The sequence below is a fragment of the Antechinus flavipes genome, chromosome 1 (genome assembly GCF_016432865.1).
Source record: "Antechinus flavipes isolate AdamAnt ecotype Samford, QLD, Australia chromosome 1, AdamAnt_v2, whole genome shotgun sequence".
NCBI classification, from domain to species: domain Eukaryota; kingdom Metazoa; phylum Chordata; class Mammalia; order Dasyuromorphia; family Dasyuridae; genus Antechinus; species Antechinus flavipes.
The window spans coordinates 4213992-4219150 of record NC_067398.1 but is presented as its reverse complement, the minus strand read 5'-3'; positions in this window follow the sequence as shown (position 1 = coordinate 4219150).

The following is a 5159-nucleotide window of genomic DNA, read 5'->3' as shown; positions in this document are numbered from 1 at the left end:
CTCCTGCTCCGGCACCTCACGGAAGGAAACTGGACATAAATCCCAAATGGCCCGGCTCCTGCGGGCCCCGTGGGACCCAGGGACAGAGAAGGCCAAGGAAGGGGATCTGAGCTTCCTCGGTTTTGCAGGGTTAATGTCGAGGAATTGTCCACACTTAGGTTTTGAAAATAAAAAGCTTTAATAAAAAAAAGAACTCGAGCTCTGCAGAGTATGGGTCAAACCCTGCCCCGCTGTGCATTGTGGTGGCTGGAGACAGAGAGAAAAGCTGGGCAGGACCCTCCCTCACACCAAGCCGGGCGGGGGCAGCGGGGGCAGGACCCTCCCTCACACCGAGCCGGGCGGGGGCAGGGGAGACTTTCTCCCTGGGGGGAGGCTGGGGCAGAGTCAGTGACAAATGGGACCGTTTACCCAGCTGTGTGCGGCCCTTTGGGTCCTGGTGACGTCCGAGCCCTCTGTACAGAGTGAGGAGGCCTGGGGGGCGGGGGGAGACTGACCAGCAGAGCTCAGGAATCTGGGCCTTCGGGCGCCCCGGGCGCCCCAGACTGGGCGGGGTTAGCGCCGAGGGATTTGTCATTGTCTGGGTCAGAGGCGGCTTTCCCTCTAAGTCCAGGGGCCGGAATCCCTGGGCTATTTCAATCCCGAGGTCATGGGGTCAGCAGCTGGCTCTGGGGCGATTCCTCCAGGCCTCGGAGCTTGCCGGGAAGGAGAGCCCAAGCACGAGCGGCTCGAAGGGAGGCATTTCCCGCCTCGGCCGTGATTTTCCCTCGTGATGCTCCCTCTGCCCCCGGGGACGTGCCCTTGGCCCAGCAAGCCGTCCCCTCCCGTTCCCTGCCCACCCCAGCTCCGCTCTGGAGAGCCGGGCCCCTTGGCTCAGCAGGACCAAAACGGAGCCTTCTCCTCGCCCCCTGGACTTCCCTGTTCCTTCCAAGGAGGCGCCGTCCTTTCAGTCCCTCACATTCACCACAGCCTCGTCCCGTCCCTCTTTCCCAAACCCCGCACGGAACCTTCTCCCTTTTCCCTCCACCATCATCACCCACTTAGTCCTTCCCACTACCACCATAATGGCCAAGAAGAAGCATTTATTAAGCACTTACTGTGTGCCAGGCACTGGGCTAAGCACCGGGGATTCAAATAAAGTGAACCCGGGGTCCCTGCCCTCGAGGAGCTCACAGCCTAAGGGGGCGGCAACAGGCAAAGAACTGAGCCCGAACCCGATGGACACAGCCAGGGGGAGAAGGAGCCCAGGGGAGCCCCCCCAACATCCGCTCCTCCAGCCACACTGGGCGGTGAGAATAAACCTGAAGTCTGGGTCTCCTCCCTCCCAGGCCTGGGGAAGCCCGGGGGAGGCAGGGAAATGTCCGTACTTCTGTGCCTGCCCCATCTCAGCTAACGTCCCTCTGCAGAGACTGATGGGTAACTGGGGCGGGGGGGGGTGCAGTAACAGCAGAGCCCCCCGTCTAGTGGGTTATTATAATGATCAAATGAGATCATGTAAAGTGTTTTTGCAAGTCTTAAAAGACCTCTGTTATTGCTGTCCTTATTATGGGACTGGATTGGGCTGGGCTGGAAATTAGAGCAGGCTTGTAATGGAGTCTGAAAACCTCACTATTATGAAGGCATCTGTTTTTAGCCGCTTTTAGTCAGTTGACAAGCATTTATTAATCACCACATGTATGTCAGGCACTGCACTGAGCTCTGAGGAGATACCGAAAGCCAGAGGCGCCCGAAGACTTACGTCGGGATGGGGGCCCATCCTGCCGAGAACTTACTGTACATGAGTCATATACAAAGTGGATGAAAAGGGAAGGGCCCGGGGCCCGGGAAGGCCGCCCGTAGCCTGACCATTTGAGCCAGGCCCTAAAGGAAGCCAGGGAAGCAAAAAGGCTGAAGTGAAGATGATGGACCTGGGCAGCTGGGAGGGGCAGGGAGAGGCTCGGGCCCGGGGGCTGGGAGGGGCCGGGGCCGAGGATGAGGTCGGTTCCGGACAGGCCGAACGTGGACGTCTGCAGGAGCCCCAGACTGAGACGCCCAAGGGGCAGCTGGCCTTCGGGGGGGGGGGGCTGGATACCCAGCACTGAGAATGTCCCACGGGGAGAGGATGCTCCCACCCAAGCGAGTGTCACAGGGGACCTGTGGGGGAGGGGGGACTGACAGGGAACCTTAGGGGACGTCCAGCTGCACCGCCATGAACTTGGGGCCCCCCTGTCCCGACCCGCCGGCCCCATAACTCACCCTCAGCAGGAAGGGCCCCTTGTTTGTGACTGGAGACTGTGAGCCTTCGCTCTTGGGTTGGAGCAGCAAAGTCAGGCTCCCACCCCCGCAGAAGTTGGGGGTGACGCCTTCTTGGCCGGGGAGGCGGAACAGGACACCTGCCCCCAAGTAGGGTCACTGTTTTAATTGGAAATGGCTTTCACTGCTGGAGACTCAGACTAATTTTAACCTCCGGCCCTGTCAGACCAGAAACAAAAATTGCTGACTGGCAAGCGGTCGGCCACCGAGAGAGACGGGCAGGCCATAGCTCAGGGCTTCGGGGATAAGCCCTGACCCAGCATCAAAGGGGCTATTCTTAGCCGTCCATCCCTTCGGAGGGGGAGTGACAGGCGGCTGACAGATGCTGGTGGGCTCGGCGCCAGAGCCCTCCCCGGGGCTGGGGCTGCCCATCGCCGGGCTGGAGCTGCCCATCCCCGGGCTGGGGCTGCCCATCCCCGGGCTGGAGCTGCCCATCGCTGGGCTGGAGCTGCCCATCACCCAGCAGGTGCATCCTGGCCAGGACGGGCCCAGAGCAGAGAGGGCGGATTTCCCAGTCATCGCTGCATCCCAACGGAGAGAGCTGGTCCTCGAGGGAGGTGGCCTGACCTCTGACTCTGAGGTCACAGAGAGGCGCTCCCTCTGTCCTTGTCCAGCTCTGCGGGGGTTCCCCAGGGCCAGAGTCTATTTCCCTGGACTCTTTTTCTGGCTGTGGGTAGCAGAACCAAAAGTGAGTGTCCCCTCTCCCCCCCCCCCCAGTTACCCCAGGAAGGAAGGACACAATTATTACTATTTATGTTGTTGTTGTGATAACTATGTCAGGAGCTCTCAGTGAGCCTCAGAGGCCGATCCAACTACAGAGCCATCTATCTGAGCAGTGTTAAACAGAGCATTAGACTGAATTAAACCCAGTAATTTGCCTCAGGACCACTGAGGCATGAGATGAGAGGAGAGGAGGAGAAGGAGAAAAGGGAAGAGGAAAAAAGAAAAAAAGGAGAATAAAGAGGAGGAAGAAGAGAAAAACAACAGGAAGAAAACAAGAAGGAAGAAGTGGAGGAGGAGGAGGAGGATGAAAGAAAAGGAGGAGGAGGAAAAGAAGGAGGAGGGGGAGGAAGAAGGTGATAGTGATCATCTAACAAGTTAAAACCTAGGAAGCCCCCGAGCAGGGGATGTAGGAGAAAGGCAGGATCTAAAAAGATCTGCTGCAGTGAGAGCCCAGGAGAGCGTGGGTCCCTAGGTCCCTGGGACTGGGCTTCCCAGTGTGAGCAGCACCTCCAGCTGGGGACCCTCCTCCTCCCCCTCAGGCCTTCCCCATCTCTTCTCCATTCGGGGTGTTCTCCTGTGGGAGCGTCTCCTCCAGGGCAGGGCCCTTCCATTCTGGGTCTTGTCTCCAGGCCCCAGCCCAAAGATTCTCACTAGAAGGCTCGAGAAATACTACTGGGCCGAGTGACTAAAAGCGGGGCGGAGTGAGGCCCTCTGGGACCAGCAGCGGGTCTGTACCCTAAGTTACCGACCGAGGGACCTCGGCTCAGGCACGGGAGTCACTCCAGGCGGCCGCCAGTCAGTCAGCCGCCTTTCTGGCCTTGTGTGGGTACAAACGTGCAGAGGCCTCTGGGGGCTCGGGGGGCAGAGCCATCAATGTGGGAGCCCCCGACTGGCCTCCGCGGGGGTCCGGAGGGACGGACGGCCTGCCCCACGGGGCCCCGGACGGACGGACAGACAGCTTGCCCCACGGGGCCCCAGACAGACGGACGGCCTGCCCCACGGGGCCCCAGACGGACAGACGGCCTGCTAGGGGCTTTCAGATACAGCGTGCTGCCCCCTCCCCTCCTGGTGTGAAGGCCGAGAACCATCCCATGGCAACCATTCTTGGGAGCCAGGCAAACAAAAGTCCGGTTGAGCCCCAGGTTGAACCCGGGGCCATCTGGCATCAATGCAAGAAGCGGGAAACTTTCACAGATTTGCTTCCTTCCTCCGGAGTCCTGCCCACAGGCCCCAGACTCCCCCAAGGTCACCGAGCTTGGCAGCCCGCCAGGGAACGCTGGGCCTCTGGGCGGGGGTCCCTGGGCCGGTTTCCCCTTTCCCAGCATCCTGGCAACGGACCCGACATCCTGCGGAAGAATCGTACCCGACGCCGTTCTTTGTGCCCGCCAAACTGGGGGGGGGGCCTGGCACAGGACGCAGCAAAGAGCCAGTCACACTTAAGTGTACATACGTGCTAGTGTGCGCACATGCATCATACACACGTGTGCTCACAATGCGGCCTACACGCACACGGACTTGTGCACACGCTTATAGGCGTGCGCAGATACACATGTGTGCGCACACTGCGCACCTAAATGCCCACCTACACCTGCTTGTGAACAACACACACCTGCAGGAGACCATGGCCCGAGCTGGCTCCCTCCTCTCCCCTTGACGTCTCTCCCATGGCTCCCCCAGCCCATCCTCCACCACTCCCATCTCACCCCCTTCTCCTGCCTGAGGCCGGTCCCTCTCCCTGCAGACTGGCCCCCCACCTCTTCCCCTCAGCGGGCATCTCCACGCCCCTCATTTCCCCCTCTCCTTCCTGCTTCCTGGGAGGCTTACACACAGGCCCCGTCCCGGCTCCCGTCCCGGCTCCCGTCCCCACTCTCTGGCAGGTCCCTGGGCAGAACTGCCAGTGCTCCCTGCAGGGGGCTGCTCCGGGGCCCTCTGCCCAGCCCCCTGCCCACCTGCAGAGGACCCCAGCCCCGCGGGAACGGGCCTGGAGCCTGGGCCGCCTCAGCCCTCAGGCCTGTAAAGGGGGGCTCCTGCCGCGTACCCCAGCGCCTCCCAGAGCTGGTGATGTGGCCACAACCCCTCGCCTTCTCGCCATCGCAGGTGCAACCACAGCGCGCACACGGGCCCACGCCCGCTCCTCCTGGTGCCCT